This window comes from Carassius carassius, chromosome 46 (assembly GCF_963082965.1).
Source record: "Carassius carassius chromosome 46, fCarCar2.1, whole genome shotgun sequence".
In the NCBI taxonomy this organism is placed as follows: domain Eukaryota; kingdom Metazoa; phylum Chordata; class Actinopteri; order Cypriniformes; family Cyprinidae; genus Carassius; species Carassius carassius.
In genome coordinates, this window is record NC_081800.1 from 2,528,122 (window position 1) to 2,548,519 (window position 20,398).

The 20,398-nt window shown below is 40.2% G+C and overlaps 1 protein-coding gene across 1 annotated transcript in view; it reads left to right on the top strand.

The window, feature by feature from the left end:
* The first annotated feature begins 249 nt into the window (after positions 1 to 249).
* The window catches only part of LOC132129282 (protein kinase C and casein kinase substrate in neurons protein 1-like), a 55,615-nt gene continuing 35,466 nt past the window's right edge, over positions 250 to 20,398 (top strand). The window contains exon 1 of the mRNA XM_059540808.1: positions 250 to 394. The gene's annotated coding sequence lies outside the window, so the exon portion shown is untranslated. The remainder of the gene's footprint in view (positions 395 to 20,398) is intronic.

Sequence of the window (20,398 nt, forward strand, 5' to 3'; positions counted from 1 at the left end):
AGGTGGAGTCTGTGGTGACGAAAAAATATATACAGCACTATTTGTATGAGAGCTTTATAGGAATATAAATCAAGAGATAAAGTATTGTACCCCCATGAAGCAGCATTCAAACAATTGATAAATAATACACTTCTTCTAAAACACGGACTGGGTTGTAGAAGTCAGTAAAACATGCTTTCCTCGCGTCATGGTTCGCGGTGGTTCCGTGTCGTTGGGAATCACGCGTGTGAAGGACAGACAGCTCGCGCTGAACTGAACCATCCCCCACCGGCGGAGAGTGCGCGAGCACATCGCTGCGCACATCGTGATCCGGTGGATGCGGAGGGACACGCGCGCGGGGTCACCTTCTGTCACTGCAACGAGACAACCGCACGGAGCTCGTCCCTCATTCTCGGTAGGAAACAATAATGATTGCATGTTTCGGCTTATGCTGAATATTAATGTATGTTGCATATTTGACTTGGGTGTTGCTTTGCGTAAAAGTGTTTCTGTTCAAGCCTGTTATATCCTAAACATTGCTTGTTTACGGTGCATTTCGTGCACATCACGGCATCATGTTAAACACCTATGTGTTCATAAGAAGAAAATAAAATACATAATATAGCGAGCGATTCAGTCGCGTCGTTATGACCTTACTTGATTGTATCAATGCTCTTACCATTAAATACAGGCTTTCCATCTTGCGAGTAAATAGACATGTTTTAAACAAAAACGTCACAGTTGTTAATAAAATATCGGGAATTTCACTCAAAGCAAAATCACGTTGAGCGCAAATCAATCATTTTAGCCAAAGACAAATCTGAGCAAGGCCATGTTGATAATTTAGGATCTCCTCACGGTTATTTCTAACGTTATGAGCATCAACCATGACACACCACCAATGCTTTCATCGACATAGATGTTTTTCTTCAATTATTATTCTTCAGTAGCATCTCTGTTTGGCAGATGGCCTAAAACAAAACAAGAAAACCTCGCCACATCTGAAGTATAGGAACAGGCTATCAATCTGTTTGGGAATATTTTACCAAATGTACGATTGAAATGAAATGCAATAAAACCTGTCGGGAAATATAAGGAGTGCGATGAATGAATGTGTCCCGACTGGTCGTTATGTAACAGCTAACAACAACAACACTTGACAGTCATCGATGAAGAAAAGCCCGAAGCATCACAGAGACATTCAGCAGCACACAGCGCGAGATACGAATCAACCTGTGTTTTCATTTTGTGAAATAGTGTAGTATGATGATAAGTAGGCTAGCTAGTGCTTTAAATCGGTCTCATTCCTTAACCATGTTTAAATGCATGAAAAGCCTTATTCCTGTACTCGGAGCAGAAAGAGATGAAGACTTTGATGGGCTTCAGGATTTGATGCGTCACCCACTGAATGCTTATACAGATCATGTTTTTCAACCAATCAAATCACATTCATTCAGCTCACATCTGTCAGGCAACTCTCTCATGGTCGTAAACATCACACTCTTATTATACGCATATACACACGAGTCCTCGAGTAGTTTGATCAATGGTGATTTTTGAAACCAAATGTCAGTTCATTTAAATATGAAATTATTTCATTATATGATAGAGTGGAGGTTAAAGACCAGTATCACTGAATCTTCAGTTCACCTCCTCTGTATTTTTGCTGATAGAGGGAGCTCTGGATTACAAAAGGAAATATTATAATTTGTTTGATTATTTAGCTCAATCATATTTACTACATTACTCGACAGTGTAGATATCTCGCAGTGTGATGACTTTGCTCGGGTAAATATCGTTTGTTAGTTGTGTATGTTGGCTGTGGGGTGGAGCTGTCCGCGGTGCTGAAACCAGATGTGCCCTCTTTATCTCTAAAAGTGATAAAACCACATCTAATGTATGATACTAAGAGTTTAGAAAATGGCTTTAGCTAGCGTTTCCATTCCTGTTCATGAATACTGTTAAATACAGCAGAAATGACAGTATTGTGGGTTTAAAAATTAAAAGTCAGAGAAAACAAGACATTGTCAGAAATTGCCATAAATTTTGTCACACATTGCAAACGTTCTGGGTGGCAGTGTGAAACACATCAGGTTAGTGTACTGTATCATTATAAGCCTTTATTATCATGTTTTCCTGCATTTGTATTGAAATGGATATACCACAACACAACAGAGAGGAAATAAGCTTTTCATATTTAGAGTTTAATCATGATTTATGTTCTAGCAGGACATAAAATATTGGTAGATGCATTGAGATCACACAGCCAACACTGACTGAATGGATCTGAGATTTCATCTTAAACACTAATGAATGACTGTATGTAAAAGCTTCAAGGTAATGAAGTGTGTAACGCTGTCGGTACATCAACCTGAAACATCTTTCATTTTAAGAGCCTAATTTAACAAGAGATGGAAATCTCTGAATCTTTATTCATCAGGGAAGGTGGGATTTTTCCATGACTTTCATGAGCTCACAGCTTCAAGTATGTCAAGTCGCCTTTATTTGTATAGCACTTTATACAATACTGGTTGTGTTAATCAGCTTTACAGTGTTAAACAAGAAAATAGTTTGTCATTAATGCAAGAGGACAATAACAAAGAGTAATATTTAGCTCATTGGTGATTGTAAAAGAGTAAAATTCAGTTAATTGATGATTCAGTGATATCATCATCCAGTTCAGCTCTCTTCCAATAGTGTCTGTGCAATCAGTCAAGCGTCTTCAACTAACGAACCAGAGGCGACAGCGGCAAGGAACCCAAACTCCATCAGGGACAGAAATGGAGAAAAACTTTGGGAGAAACCAGGCTCAGTTGGGTGGGCAGTTCTCCTCTGACCAGACGAAACCATCATGGTGTGATTTAATTCCAGGCTGCTACACAGGTGCAGAGGACTCATCTGGTTCCCGTGGTCTTGTGCTGATGGTGGTCGAGGTGATAAGGTCTTCATAGGGGGTCTGTCTCTGGGGCGCATCTAGTTAACATGGTCTCCTCTGATATTCAGGGCTGTAGAGGTCATCTCTGGATGCTGAAGCTTCTGTCCTCCTGAAGTAACCCACGGTTATGTGTCTCGATCAAGGGCAAAATGGTTTCATTTGCAAGTACTGTATTATTTACAGTTAACTACTGTAATATGCACTGTATTCTGGGTATTTTTACAGCATTTACAGTAATTTACTGCTAATAGGAATTTTTCAGTACTGTTTGCACAAAAGCAGTAGTGCTACTGTAAATGAAGTGCTACTACATTCTGCAGATGAAAAACATGACCTTGCATTCTCATTTCTATCATTTAAAAATTATCCAGCATGTGTATAGCTTTAGTATTTCCTCTAATAAAGGAAAAATTAAAATAAATACATACATAAAAATCCACAATTGCATTTCCACGATTTTCAGTAGGCTATCAGTGAAATACAGATTTCACTTTTTTTTTTGGTAATGCCAGGGCAAGCACAAGTGTGATGAAATAAATGTAATTTTTAAATTATATATATATATATATATATATATATAAACTTACACCCCACAAAATCTAAATTATATTTGAAAGCAAAGCCAGTGCAACAACCTGGCAGAGTTTATTTAAACTGAGGTTTGTGTCCGGTGCACACATAACACACTTCCCTTCTGAGAGGATCGTCAGACGTCAGCTCGAGTTTTCCTGAGGTAAGTACTTTTTACTTAACAAAACTTCCTTTTAAAATGTAATCCATTACCAACAGCAATGAAAACATTTACGCCTGTGCATACGCCCAAGAAAAACAAGTAAAGAAATTAATTCAATAGTTAAAATACATTCCTTATTATGGCTTCTTGTTTGTTAGTAGAAGCAAAGTTTTATCAAAGTTAGTGCTCTCTGAACTTTCATATTCATTTTTATGTTATACTATATATTCTCTTCTCTCTTTTTTTCAGTGTTGATTGTCATTTGATTGTGTAAGTGATCAATCTAGAAGTCATCCTAGATCTGTGATTTATCAGATTTATCATCATTAGTGATTAGTCAACAATCACTGATGAGAAATGATGGTTCCTCTCCTTCTCTCTTTTGCTTGTTTCAACAGAAGCTAATGCACCCCAAAGGCTCTTGTAAGAACCACGGCACAGAGCATCTTTGGCTTTGTAAGTATGTGTTTTGACTAACTATCAGATGCATTATATTAACATTAGATTAACTGCAGCTATGCTACACAGCAAATCTGTGTAATCAGTCTTAAGACATTAAAAAGATGTAAAAAAAAAAAAAAAAAGATCAAGCATCCAGCACATGTGGTTTGCCATTTTAATTAAATACTGAATAGTCTATAATCATTTATGCTAAAGATTCACACAGACGTATGCAATATCTCTCACATATTCATTCATTGTAGTTCCCTCATTTCCTTCCCTTTTGCTTGTGTGTCAGTAGGAGCTAACTGCACCCAAAGGCTGTCTATAAACAAATTTAGATGAGATAAATTCATGACATAAAGATAATGAGATAAACCCATTTCTCACACATTTTCCCTCTGTTTTGTTTCAGATCAGCCATCAGTGGTTATGGAGGCTAGACAAGACCAACTGGGATGCTTTTTGTTGCCATATTGTCATGATCTTTGCTTTGATTTGTTTTGATGAATTCAGTTCTCTATTATAATAATTATTAATGTTGCAGAATAAAGCACACTGAAAAAATTATGTTTTTAAAAGTGACAACGAATAAAAAAATTATACTGTTGTAAATGGACTCTTATTTGGAATGTATTAAATCCAATACATACGTTCATGTTAAATATTCAAAGATTTGGTTAAATAGTGTAACATGAAGTACAGTAAAGTTATTGTAATATTGTTATACTGTAAAACTAAGTTGCAGCAAGGATATTTTACTGTACAATTATCTTGTGGTCAGGGTATACTGTAAAATGAAATTGTGGTAAGCTACTGTAAACGGGTGGTTAGTAAGTTACCGCAAAAATACAGTAAAATGTCTATCAGTGTATGGTACCGTGTTTTTTCTTAAGAGAACATGTCCAGATTAACGGCAGCAAAGTACAACATTCAAATCATGAGTCCTCTGCATTGTCATAAATTAGTGGTTGTTTTTTAGATTATTATAATGCAGAGTTGTGCTGTGTATTAGTTTATGCCTTCCTGAGTTATTGCATCATTTCTAAGATAATTATCTCCTTATGAATCACTTGTCTTCGACAACTTCCATCTTGTATGTTGTTTTGAACTTGAACTTGAACTTGAAATGTTCTGTAAAATGCACACATATAAATCAAATGTGAAATGAAATGCAATCGGTCACACTGCTGTGAGTTTGCTGTCATTTCAAATATAATTTTAAATGTCACATCCTTCAAAAATAGCCTCTTTGTAAAGCTGCATTATGACGATTCATAAAACAATCTGTGCTGAAATGTATCGCACAAACTGGAAAGATCAAACTGAAATAATCAGGGATCTTGTGAAATATAAATTTCAGACACTTTTTGGGCTTCTCCACATAAATTTATAGTTTACACGAGGATCACAGATTTCTTCAGACTGAAAGAAAGAAAGACACTTGCTGAATACACCAGCCAAAGAATAAACTAAATGCCAGGACAGTCTGCTTACTGCAAACTAATGTAAAATATGTACTATTTTTAATGCTGTTTCCAAGGCCAATTCTTTAACATAATGTTCTTTAGTATTTTTGTCTTATTTTACAGTATAAATATCTAAACATTCTTGAATCAAGATACATTTACTTCAGAAGCAAAATGACTTAAGATATTAGGTCTTGTTTTCTGAAAATAATTATCAAAATTTTGTTAGTTCTTTTTTCTTTTGGGAGAAAAATATCTGCCACTGGGGCAAAACAAATGATCTTGTTTTCCGTTTGAATTAAGATTATTTTTCTTAGCCCACTGGCAACTTATTTTTGCAGTGAAGGCCTATTTCTATTTTCTTTATACGATACCTTTCGACAGAGTTGATTGACACATCGTTGTCACAGATCTCTGTGTAGAGTGATTTGTTCTTTGGCAGAGAAAGTGGGACTGCTTCAGCTTGTACACCACATCCGTGTGCCACTCGCCAGTGTTGAGCAGCTGTCAGTGCCGTCTCTTCAGTGGCAGGACTCTGGTTCCCAGCATGCACTGCAGCATGGATGTCTCTGTTGTTTACTGTGCCGTTTGCTCTGATGTTGAGTTTGTTGCACCTTTGAGGCACGTGTCATGTACTGTAGTGTGAACTGCACATCTGCTTGTGATTACTGAATGCCACCATTGAGTTTATCAGCTTCTTCACACAGAAGTGAATATATGAAGACTGTGTTGGTTGCTCTTTCCTATACAACTACAAAAAATGGATGAAGCTTTACCAAAGCAATTATCTTTGTTTGAGAAACAGATTAAATATACAGTTTCTCTCATGTTTCAAAAAATGTTTTCTCATGTTTGCACATATAGTTTGAAATCAGTCTGAACTATGCTAGCGAGCTACACTGACTGATGGTGTGTCTGTTTGTTTCAGCCTTCAGTCTGGGTGAACCAGTGGCACGCTGACTCTTACCTGGCCTTGCCACTGCTTCACACTGACAGGAAATATCTATTTAATTGACAGGGCGAGTCTTAACTGAGGACTTGTGTCTGGCAGCGCTCTCTTTGCATGTAGCTAGCTGTGCTCTTAGGAGTTGCAGTAGCACACAAAGCCTCTGTAATATCTCCTGAATGGCACTTAAAGAAATAAAATATGCTTTATGAATAATCACGTACATTAATTAAATGGCTTGGATTTTATAGCATTAGCTTGCTCAGCAAAACCTTAACTAAGTCAGCTGTCCACACTGAAAGCATCAAAGCTAAGAGTTAAAGGCAACTGTCAGATGAAATTCTTTGGTATGATAAATATTATTAAAATGTTTTACTGTCGTGTATAAATTAGAATTGAAAGATGCTTTAAAATAATCAACCAGGAACATCAGAACCTGGTATACGTAGATGTGACAGTCAGATTATTATTTTTTAAATGTGTAACAAACAAATAAAATAGATGCTGTTGTTCATGGAAAAATTAAAGTGGCTAGGACTGAATCCTGCAACAGATACTTCTGTTCGTTTTAATGAAAACGATTTACTTTTGCTGCTTAGCCAATGTTCTGAGAATATTACATTTTAATATGTATATCTTAGTTTCAAAGCATACGGTAAATAATGGCTCTTTTGTGGTTCTGTAAATAAATTACTTGCATTTTTGTACTTAGGAGACTGATCTTTCTATAAACTGCATTACTTTATGAGATGCCCTCTATTACTTAGCCACAAAGAAACTGATAAGCCATTTATCTTATTAATTGTTCCAAGATTAACTGCCAATCCAACATCTGATTATTTTATCCATAAATTTACCAATTATCAAAAAAAAAAAAAAAAAAAAAAAAAAAAAAAAAACCTTGCGAAACGTGTGCATCATTGCTGTACAAATGTTACTTTAAGAACCCCCTAAATCTGCAGTTACTCCGAGCTAACAAACCTGAACAAACGTTTGGACAGTTGTCTAACACGGTTCACTTGGCGCTGTAATGATTAGTTTTTCTAGAGACGATTCAGTACAATCAATGAAACTGCAGCAACACATATTAATGACTGCTAAATGCCTATTTAATGACTGAATTAATTGATTACAGACCTCGCTAGTTGACAAATCTGATTAATCATTAAAGTATATCTTTTTTATTTATTTTATTTTAATTAAAAAGTAGTTTTATGTAGAGAAGTCATTGAGGCAGCGTTTAGCTGTGTTGATAAGGTAGCGAGCGCTGGTGATTTGCAGTGTTTGGCCTGGAGTAAGTATTAGCTGCTGGCTGATACACAAGTTGGTGTTAGTGAGTTCAGGATGCTCTTGTTGTCTTCTTGGCTGAAACTGGCTGTGTGTGAGTGATGCCATGCACCTCTGCTGCTGGGGTTCGTCAGTTATGTGCAGTTGGGCTTTTATACGGTCAGCATTGTGTGTGAGCTACTCAGCAATGCTTAAAAAAGTGATTTATAGCTTATCTGGTATTTGTCTTGACTAAGAAATACAAAACTGGTAAGGATAGACTGAAATTCTGTTCTACAGTAAGATGTTGAGATGCTCATAATGTCTGTCCAGGGTGCCCCTTTAATCCAGATCACACACTCTACATAGGGCACCTATCCCCGACGGCACCATCTTACTCAAGGAGGGCCCCAGGGATGTTATTTAACCTGTCTGTAACTGGGAGAGCTTGAGAAACTGGAGGAACAAGCCTGACGACCTCACAGAATCAGTCTTGGTGCCAATGAGTGGCATCCAGTTCTGATGGGTCCTTCGGTATCTGTTCTTCCTCTCCCAGTTCGTAAAGAAGGCATGCCAGTCCTTGAATAGTTTGGAGCCACAGATGAGAAACCTCAGAAGTCATCCTTGGCCTACATCCTTCAAGGACACGTTGCTCTCTCTCTCTCTCTGTCATGCAACATGAAGACCTTTGAGAAGCTCATCCAGAAACATGCCCGGCCACTGATATGACATAAGGACATTAGGTAGTCATAAATCACCCAGAGCAGAGGAAATCAAATCACACACATATATTAAGAAAGACTTGGAAAAGTCCCCTTGCCATTTAAATGCATTGCAATATGTCTACCATGCACACATTAGACTGTGAAGAGATGGACTGTGAAGCGAAACAGAGCAGGATTTACAAGCTTGTTTTGACCTCACTGATTGGAGTGTTTTTGAAGCTGCTACCACCGATCTGGACGAACTCACAGAGACTGTAACATCCTATATTAGTTTTTGTGAGGATATATGCATTCCTACCAGGACTTATTTAACATTCAACAATGATAAGCCATGGTTTACAGTAAAACTCAGACACCTTCGTCAGGCCAAAGAGGATGCCTACAGAAATGGGGCAGAGTATTGTACAATCAGGCCAGGAACATACTGAACAAAGAGATTAGAGCGGCTAAAAAGACCTACGCTAAAAAGTTGGAAGACCAGTTTACTTCCAATGACTCAACTTCAGTGTGGAGAGGACTGAGAGCCATCACAAACTACAAGACACCATCCCCTTGCACTGAGGCTAATCAACGACTTGCTAACGACCTAAATGAGTTTTATTGTAGATTTGAAACCCCAACACCCATTCTGACTATCTCCCTACACATCCGTTAACACCTCCTGCAATCCCCCTCTCCATACCTCCTGCTCTTCAAATCTGTGAAGATGATGTGCGCCAGGTCTTCAGGAAGAACAAAAGAAGAAAAGCACCAGGCCCAGATAGCTTTATACCAGCCTGTCTGAAAACCTGTGCTGACCAATTGCCACCAATTTTTCACAGATCTTCAACAGATCCCTGGAGTTGTGTGAAGTGCCTTCCTGCTTCAAACGCTCCACCATAATCCCCATTCCAAAGAAACCCAAGATAACAGGACTTAACGAATACAGACCTGTGGCTCTTACGTCTGTCATCATGAAGTCGTTTGAAAAACTGGTTCTGGCTTATCTGAAGGACATCACTGGACCCTTACTGGACCCCCTGCAGTTTGCGTACCGAGCAACTCCTGAAGTTTGCAGACTACACTACAGTCATCGGGCTCATCCAGGACGGTGATGAGTCTGCTTACAGACAAGAGGTGGAGCAGCTGGCTGTCTGGTGCAGTCTTAACAACCTGGAGCCGAACACGCTCAAAACAGTGGAGATGATAGTGGACTTCAGGAGAAACCCCCCTGCTCTCCCCCCACTCACCATCATGAACAGCACTGTGGCTGCAGTGGAGTCATTCAGGTTCCTGGGCACCACTATCTCTCAGGACCTGAAGTGGGACAATCACATTGACTCCATTGTGAAAAAGGCCCAACAGAGGTTGTACTTCCTTCGCCAGCTGAGGAAGTTTAACCTGCCACAGGATCTGCTCACACAGTTCTTCTCAGCCGTCATTGAGTCTGTCCTGTGCACTTCAATAACTGTCTGGTTTGGTTCAGCTACAAAATCAGACATCAGAAGACTACAGAGAATTATTCGGACTGCTGAAAGGATTATTGGTGCTCCCCTGCCCACCCTTCAAGATCTGTATACATCCAGAGTGAGGAAAAGGGCTCAGAAAATCACTCTGGATCCCTCACATCCAAGTTGCCCCATTTTTGAACTTCTGCCATCTGGCCGGTGCTTCAGAGCTGCAAATACCAGGACAATCAGACACTAGATCAGTTTCTTCGCACAGACAATCTGCCTCATGAACAGTTAAATGTTCCCCACTTATGCAATAAAAATGTGCAATATTCTTATATTGTTTTGTTACCCCTACATCCTAGTACATCCCTGCATCTTACACAATCCTATTCCATTATCATTTATAGCACAATTGTTTATACACTTATTTAGTTGGCTATTTGTTATTTGGCGTTTATCAGTGCATACGGAGACGGTATCATTTAAAGTGCTCCTATTAAGCTGTTTGAAAGGTTCATATATTAGTGTGGCGAGTGGGGCGGGGCCGAGGGACGTGGGAACAAGGAGGGAGGCCGGCAATGATTGGGAAATCAGTGACACCTGCTACCCACTGCCGGTCTCGAGTCCCACGTAGGAGATGGAAGGATATAAAACTGGAGCGACGACAGTGAAGGACGAGAGAGGACCAGGCCTGGGCTTTTAGTTATGTTTTGTTTTTTATTTGAGCGCACCAGTCGTCCGTGAGGGGCTGGTGCACTGTTTTGTGTTAATTTTGTTATCAAAGTTTCATTTTGATTGTCCGCCGGTTCCCACCTCCTTCTTCCGGATGAATATGAAGGTTTTTACCATTACAATTAGTTTTGGGAGTCCCCAACAACAGGTTTACATCCGTGCAAGGTCAAAAAACACTTTAATTTTCCTATAATATGCATTTAATTTTACCTTTTTTCTCAACGACTTTCAAACTATTTGTTTGAAGATTCATCTTTCCAAACCCCTTCTTTGCATGATGTTTCTCTGCTCTGATTGGTCCGATACATGGAGTACTGGTAAAGCACTGCAGTTTGTAAACCAACGTATTGCTCCATCCTTTATCATGACTCCAAGTAAAAAGAACGACAGACATTCTATGTTAATCGACACATTTCGACACAATAGCGGCCCACAGCTGATTATCAGAGCTATAATGTGAGTTAGCTGGAGAGGTACAGCTGCAGTGACTGTATACACAACACAACACACTACCTATTTTGAACGCTCGAAAGAACTTTAAGGAAACAATTATTAATCACACTTACAGGTTGTGATTCGGAGAGGCAAACTGTTCAAGCGAATCCCGTTTACAAATCCTGTATTGAACTCGCAGGGAATTGGTGAAGCAGTTGTCAGTGAAATTATGAATTTGTGGTTATACTGCTTTGGTATGGAAGTAAAGAAGAATTTTAACCACTGATTCTTCACAGCCTTTTCCTTGGAAGTGAACATAAACCGAATTTAAGGTGCAGACAGGGTTGGGCAAAGATACTTTTAAAATAAACTACAAAATACATCAGCCATACCATGTATCAAAATAAACTACTGTATTTTTGTATTTAAAAAATTCTAGACGATACCTTTAAAAGGGAGCATGAAATTTCTTCGCAAACCTTCCATCAATTGCACTATTTGATCTATCCCTTCACCATTACATTACAGTTGATGAAGTAAACAATGTTTGATAGCTACAGCTTTTCTCTGTCCAGGTCATGCAATAAATCTGACATATGGAACCAGTTAAGAGATCAAATATTCACAGATCCCTGTGATCTACCAGATAAAGGTTAGCTTTAAAGTAAACAATGTTTATTGTTAAACAGTTTGCGAATGACTCATAATTGTATCCTAATTTAGTTACTTGGTGTTCTGTAATGAAGCGCCTACTTTGCATAAGCAACACTTTCATTTAATGACAAACAGTGATGGCAAACTGAACAAAGTGATGGCACCTGAATTCTTAGCAACAAGTTTCTATCTAATTAATCATTTGAATGTTAATCATACATATTATAATATATTTTGTGTCAGGTATGCAATGGTATGCAAAATCATGATCCTACTAAACAGCTACTTCAACTAGGGTACAATATTCAGCAATCAAACATTTATTTATCAATCATTGGACGCCTAGTTGGAAGTTGAAAACAATCATTTTAGCTTTTCAACAATTATTAAAGGATCAATGTTTTGTTTATTAATGTAGCCAGAAACGTAATCAGAAAGTAGCAACAGAACTTGTCAAGGAGTATTAGCACACTCCAACCACTGAATCCATTGAGAGACATAGAAGTAGTGGACACATACACATTAATAGTGTAGTAAGAATGTTTACTTATAATCCAAAAGAGAATACTACAGAGCAGATATTCCAAAACAATTGAAACTTTCTAACAGAAACAGTCAAACGTATGTGTTGAATGTGGGTGAGAAAGAAAATGTGTGTGTGAGGGAGGGAGTGTATTGAATGAGTGTGTGTAGCCTGTGGACTTCATTGCAGAGGTCTCTTTAGCTACTGATGCCTTTAAACACAACAAGTTTCTCAGAGCAGCTCACAGTTAATGCTGCCTGCTCCACGCGAGTTTAATATTACACCAATTTCGTGGAATTAAAATGTAATGTTGTACAACACTGAAACAGTATATAATTATTTTTTTCGTGTACAACTGACAAACTTAACATAGGCTGAAAGTAGGAAGCTAATGTTTATTGTGGGGCTGCTGCTTGGTATAATAGTTTACTATTTAGCCTCGGCTACTAAAACGAACACCAAAACTGAACATGAACTGTTAAAAATAAAATAAAATAAAAAAAAGATGGAGAGTTGGCAGACTGCACATTTCTCACCTTGACCACCTTCTTCCATATGCACACATTTTCTGTTCTGGGGGGTATTCCAGAAAGCAGGGTTAACTTACCGTGAACTAAAACCTGAACTCTCGGTTGATTAACCCCAAACCTTGCTTACTCGAGCTATGTGGTTCCAAAAACTCGTCCGGGAGTAAGTTAATTCAACTCAGAGTATGTTCCTGGTTAAGACTCAAGACATTCTCAACAGAGCGACGAATCGACGAGTCACTATAGAAACGGACGCTAAGAAAAAGCGCGCCATGCATCATTTTTATTTTTTTCCATTTAATCTTTAATACTTGAGAATGTGAATTATATTGTTTGTTTTATGCTAATTATACATTAAGTCATATCAGATATGTATTTTGATTTAGAATTTAGACATTATAGAAAAATGCCACTCCATGCAGTGAGATATAACATATAATAAATAAAATATATAAATATATATAAGTTAAACATTACCTTGTCATAGTGTTTTATAATTTATACATACCTCTTAATACATAATTTCCAGATAACACTTATATATGCCAATAAAAGAAATAATCATATTAGAATAATATATTACATTATTTATTACTTATATTAGCTTAACTTATATTTATTATATTATATTATATATATATAATAGGCTATATTACATATTTTAATATTATATAATGTTGTGCGGTATCTGTCACGCCCACTGAAGGCTCGCTGAAGTGAACTAATCCTGGAACAGAAGCTGCTCTGGAGCAGGTTATGTTCAGAGAGTGAGTTGCTATGACAACTAACATAACCTGAAAGTTACCTCCGTTTTTGGAACCGAAAGTTGAGGTTATCCATTTACTTACTCTTAAACATACCCGGGTATGTCACATAACCTGCTTTCTGGAATACCCCGCAGATCTCAACAAGTTTGGGTAAACAAGCATATTGAGTAGGCACCAATCAAAGGCCGCATTGTTATCATGTCATCATGTAGATTTCTTACTAAGTATTTTACAGTATTTTAAAACTACAAAAATACAAAATACTGTTATTTTGATACAAAATACGAAGCGATTTTCATCAACCCTATCAAATACAAATTACAAAATACTATTTTGCATTTGAAATACATGTATCATAAATACTGCCCATCCCTGAGCACAGTGCATACCATCTTCTCTACATTATGTTATCCACACCAACAAGTTTTTGAGGGGGGTTCAAGTTTTTGCGGGATGTTCACGGGTGGGCATTATGCAAATGTGTTAACTTGTGACATGTGAACTTCACGGAAATGGGATTCGAATTACAATTACAAATGACTTGTTTAAGAGGTTCAGAGTCTACTCTTTCTGTTGAGAGATGATAACTTTATTTATGATGCACTTTCAGCTTTACAACTTTACAGATTTCATTCACATTCAGCTGCATTAATACACACTGTGTGAAAGGCCATTTACAAAAACCCATGGGACACTTTAATAAAATGATCTATTGTCTTTTCTGAAGATGTTTGATTCTTTTAGAAACAGTTTGTTGATAAATAGCATTACCATTTTTAGACTTATTGAAATTATTATTAAATATGAGATAACAGAGTGAAACCAAACCTTCACAAATATTCTTGAGGATGTGTTTAGGAGTTCTTGTTAGGGATGAAAATGGCTTGAATTTGATGCATATTAATATTGTCAAGCAATAGATCTAGTTGAGTACCTTTGGAAGAAGCTGAGGCTTTTTTAATATAAAATATATGAAATACTGAAATAAAGTCAAGAAATCTAATGTCCTATTTATCATATGATCTCTAAGAGAAAATCTCATCTGGATTGTTCATAAGAATCAGGTGTAATTTGTTAAGCAAGACATATCATAAAAGAAGTGGACTTCACAGAGAGGTCCCAAACTCATCCTGTTTCTATCACAATAACCTGAACTGATGCTTGGAAAAGAGGTTTAACAGAGCAAGCTAAATAAAAAGCAGCAAGATCTGCTGAAAAAGAAAGTCTGCTGCTTCAGTTACCGATGCTGTAAGAGAGCAAACGAAACAAACGGACATTCAAACTCAGTTGTGTGTGCCCTCAGCAAAATAGCTAGCCAAATGGCTCAAATGGTAATTCAAAGTGCTTTACATAAAAGAAAGTAAAATAGCCATGAAGAAAAATAATGAATTTAAAACAGTTAAAAATAAAAAAAGATTTTACATAAAATACAGTGAATACGTAAAATATAGTGCAATCAGTTCGGACATTGCACAGTGCTCATTCAATAAATGCACAGCTAAACAGATGAGTTTTAAGTCTAGATTTAAATGTGACTAGTGTTTTAGCACATCTGATCTCTTCTGGAAGCTGATTCCAACTGCGGGCGGCATAGTACCTAAAGGAGGACTCCCCTTGTTTTGTGTGAACCCTTGGTATTTCTAACTGACTCAATCCTAATGATCTGAGTGGTCTGATAGGTTTATATTCAGTGAGCATATCTGCAATATATTTCGGTCCTAGGTCATTTAGTGACTTATATACGAGTAAAAGTACTTTAAAATCAATCCTAAATGTAACTGAAAGCCAGTGTAAGGACCTGAGGACTGGTGTGATATGCTCAGATTTTCTGGTTCTAGTCAGAATCCTGGCAGCAGCGTTCTGGATGAGCTGCAGCTGTCTAATGGTGTTTTTGGGAAGGCCGGTGAGGAGCCCATTACAATAGTCCACCCTGCTGGTGATGAAGGCATGAACAAGTTTCTCCAAGTCTTCACTGGAAACAAAACATCTAATTCTTGCAATGTTTTTTTAGATGATTACATGACTATTGAAACTAAGGTCTGTCTCCAGAATCACACCAAGATTCCTGACTTGATTTTTAATTGTTTGACCCCTAGAGTTAAGGTATGCATTCACCTTGAACACTTCATCTTTGTTTCCAAATGCAATGATTTCAGTGTTTTCCTTGTTTAACTGAAGAAAATTCTGGCGCGTCCAACTATTAATTTCATCAATGCATTGGCAGAGGGAGTCAATGGGGCTGTAGTCATTTGGAGATAAAGCTAGGTAAATCCGGGTATCATCAGCATAGGTATGATAGGCAATTTGGTCCTTTCTCATTATTTGACTTAGTGGAAGCATATACAGGCTAAACAAGAGTGGTGCAAGAATTGACCCTTGTGGGACTCCACATGTCATGGACGTCCACTTAGACTTATGCTCTCCTAGACTCACATAATAGCCTCTCCCTTCTAAGTTTGACCTGAATCATTTGAGTACCATCCCAGAAAGCCCGACCCAGTTTTCCAGTCTCTCTAGTAGTATGTTATGATCGACAGTGTCAAACTTAGCACTGAGATCTAGCAATACCAGCACTGATATTTTGCCAGAGTCACAATTTAAGCGAATATCATTTATTATCTTAATGAGTGCTGTCTCTGTGCTGTGATGCAGTCGAAAACCAGATTGGAAATTGTCCAGGTATCCATTTGAGTTTAAGTATATATTCAGCTGAATAAAAACTACCTTTTCTATAATTTTGCCTATAAAAGGAAGATTAGACATTGGTCTAAAATTGCTCAAAATTGTGTTATCAAGATTGCTCTTTTTTGCAACTGCAGTTTTCAGGGAGTTTGGAAATGTCCCAGAGATAAGTGAGGTGTTCACCATTTCTAAGTCATCTGCTTCTAAACACTTCAGCACACTTTTGAAAAAAGATGTGGGAAATGTGTCAAGATAGCAGGTTGACGATTTTAGGTGCTGCACTATGTCTTCCAGAATTTTGTTATCAATTGCTTCAAAAATAGACATAGTATCTTTTTGATACTGTGGCCAAATCTGTCTGACCTCTGCATTACTTGAGCATGTGCCAATCACCTTCCTGATATTGATGATCTTCTCAGAAAAGAAGGAAGCAAACTCATTGCATTTGCTGTCTGAGAGCATTTCACTGGGAATCTGATTTGGGGGGTTTGTTAGTCTCTCAACAGTGGCAAAAAGAGTTTGAGTGTTGTTTAAGTTACTGTTTATAAGGTTTGAGAAGATATTCTGTCTATCTGTGGCTAGTTTAACATTAAAAGCATGAAGGCTGTCTTTATAGATGCTATAGTGAATTTCAAGTTTCTAGAACAGTGACTGCTGGGATATTTGTAAAGAAGAGGATGGGGTGCAATTCACAACCCACAGGTGGAGCTGACAGTCTTCTTCAATCACAAATACACAACACAAAGCGTGCATGCATTGACAAGACTATAAACCATACTGATTGTCAGTGTGTCAGTGCTACACAAGCTCTTGGACTAGTGGTCAGGATCATAGCAATGAACTCACAGTCTGCAAAAAAATGGTACAGCAGCACTTTTCAGTGCATTTGGAATGGGAAATTAGCATACACTATTGTCCAGCAATCGCTGTCATTGTTTTTTGTTTATAGCCAATTCTTTGGGAGTTATTGTTATATGAAACAAATGAAATATATCTCTTTGATGGGTTGCTTCTAATAAAAAGTTGAGTCTTTGAAAGAAAAGAAAATAATCAGAAAGTGACTTGCAGTTGTCACGGAGCGAACCAGACGGGTTACGTGCGGATCCATATGCAAAGCTTTTATTGACAAGACATGGTCAGAAACAGGCATAGATCAGGTGATGGCAAACAGGCGTGTAGAAGGAAAGGCTAGAGCAGTCCGAGAAGCAAGCAAGGGTCAGTCCACGGCAAACATAATCCAGCAGGGTGAGACAAGAGGGATAATCCAGGTACAAGCAAGGTCCAGGCAGGGGCAAACAGTATCCAAACAGGGCTAAACAAGAGAGGTAATCCGAGGCAATCATGCAAAGAAGAGAACACAGGGAAACAGGCAAGGCAGGACTGAGACTAAGCTTCACCTCAAAAAAGGCAGGCTCCGTAGGGTAGCTATCAGCTAACTAGTGATAAGCGCATACAATACTCTGCAGCCTGAAGGTGTCTGAGTGAGTGTTTATATAGTGAGTGTAATCAGCATATTCAGCAGTGTGTGTGAGATCAGTGCCTTCAGCTGTGTTTGCAATTAGTGCAATGGGTGATGGGAACTGTAGTCCCGGGTGAAGTGCAACAGTGGGTGTAGTGCCGGAGTCCATGTAGTGAGCGGGTGACCTCTGGTGGTGAATGGATGAAAGTTCATATACCAGATTCATGACATAGCCCCGCCCCAAGAAGCGGCTTCCAGATGCTCCTACTTCACTATAATCCAGGAGGGTGGTGGAGCCGAGGCGGAACAGGGGGAGGGACAGAGGTGCAGGTCCACATTGAAGTGGAGAGCACAGGGACTGAGGCAAGACTGGTAGAGCAGGGATTTCAGGGTGGAGCAGGTGGAATTGGGACCCACCGGGGCGGAGCCGGCAGAACTGAAGGCCACCGGTGCAGTGCAGAGAACCGCCACAAACGAGACCGAAGCCCACCAAGGCAGAGCAGAGGACCACCACAGCCGAGACAGAACAGACAGAAGCCAACCAGGGCGGAGCAGAGGACCACCACAGCCGAGAAGACAGGACAGAAACCCACCAGGGCGGAGCAGAGGACCACCACAGCCGAGAAGACAGGACAGAAACCCACCAGGGCGGAGCAGAGGACCACCACAGTGAAGTCAATGGCACTGGAGAGCAAGTCTGGTCAGGTGGGACTGAAATAGAGAACATAAACAGGTTAATTGCGGCCTCCGTGGCCGTGATGAGATGGTAGCTGGCCTCCGTGGCCATGACAGGATAGGACAGGAGTTCTGGGAGTTCGGCTGAGACGTGACGAGGCTCGGGGAGTTCGGCTGAGATGTGACGAAGCTCTGGTGGATCTGTGGTGATTTGACTTAGTTCATGAAGATCAACTGGGACTTGATTTAACTCACGGAGGTCAATGGTGACTTGAATTTGCTCATGAAAATCATTGATGACCTGACTCCGCTCATAAAGATCATTGGTGACTTTACTTTGCTCAGTAAGATCATTGGTGACTTGACCTTGGTCATGAAGATCATTGGTGACTTGACCTTGCTCATGAAGATCATTGGTGACTTGACCTTGCTCATGAAGATCATTGGTGACTTGACTTTGCTCATGAAGATCATCGGTGACTTGACTTTGCTCGGGGAAATCAACAGGAATCTGATGAACGGGGACCTGACTTGACTCTGGGAAGTCAATGGGGACCTGATTAACGGGGACCTGACTTGACTCATGAAGTTTAACTGTTGAGTTACTTGACTCTTGGGTGTTAGAGGTGACTTGACCTGACTCTGGACGGACAGCAGTGACTTGACCTAACTCTGGACGGTCAGCGGTGACCTGACTAGACTCTGGGAAATCAACAGGGACCTGATCAACGGGGACCTGACTTAACTCTGGGAAGTCAACAGGGAACAGACTTGACTCATGAAGTTTAACTGTTGTTTTACTTGACTCTTGGGTGATAGTGATGACTTGACCTTTCTCTGGACAGTCAGCAGTGACTTGACCTAACTCTGGACGGTCAGCGGTGACCTGACTAGACTCTGGGAGATCAACAGGGACCTGACTAACGGTGACCTGACTAGGCTCTGGGAAAACAACAGGGACTTGATCAATGAGGACCTGACTTAACTCTGAGAAGTCAACAGGGAACAGACTTGACTCATGAAGTTTAACTGTTGTTTTACTTGACTCTTGGGTGTTAGAGGTGACTTGACCTGTCTCTGGACGGTCCTCGGTGACTTGACCTGTCTCTGGACGGTCCTCGGTGACTTGACCTGTCTCTGGACGGTCCTCGGTGACTTGACCTGTCTCTGGAGGGTACACAAAACCCTGAATTGACTCTGGAAAGTCCACGGGCACCTGCCTCGACTCTGGAGGGTCAACCAGAACCTTACTCGACTCTGGAGAGTTCACTGGAACCTTACTCGACTCTGAAGAGTTCACTGGAACCTTACTCGACTCTGAAGAGTTCACTGGAACCTGACCCGACTCTGGAGAGTCCACGAGCACCTGACTCGACTCTAAAGGGTCCACAAACACCTGACTCGCCTCTAGAGGGTCCACTGGGACCTGACTCGACTCTGGAGGGTCCACTGGGACCTGACTCGACTCTGGAGGGTCCACTGGGATCTGACTCGACTCTGGAGGGTCCACTGGGACCTGACTCGACTCTGGAGGGTCCACTGGGACCTGACTCGACTCTGGAGGGTCCACTGGGACCTGACTCGACTCTGGAGGGTCAATGGGCACCTGACTTGACTTTGGACTGCCTGTGGAGAAGTGAGACGGCTCGGCTTCGGGCACCGCCTCTGGAACGGCCTCGGGCACTGCCTTGGTAACAGCCTCGGGAACGGCATCGGGCACCGCCTCGGCCTCCGGAACGGCATCGGGCACCGCCTCGGCCTCCGGAACGGCATCGGGCACCGCCTCGGCCTCCGGAACGGCATCGGGCACCGCCTCGGCCTCCGGAACGGCATCGGGCACCGCCTCGGCCTCCGGAACGGCATCGGGCACCGCCTCGGCATCGGTCACCGCCTCGGCCTCCGGAACAGCATCGGTCACCGCCTCGGCCTCCGGAACGGCATCGGTCACCGCCTCGGGGACGGGCGACAGCCTGCTCGGGAACGTCCTCCTGGACGGCAGCAGCCCGCTCGGGAACGT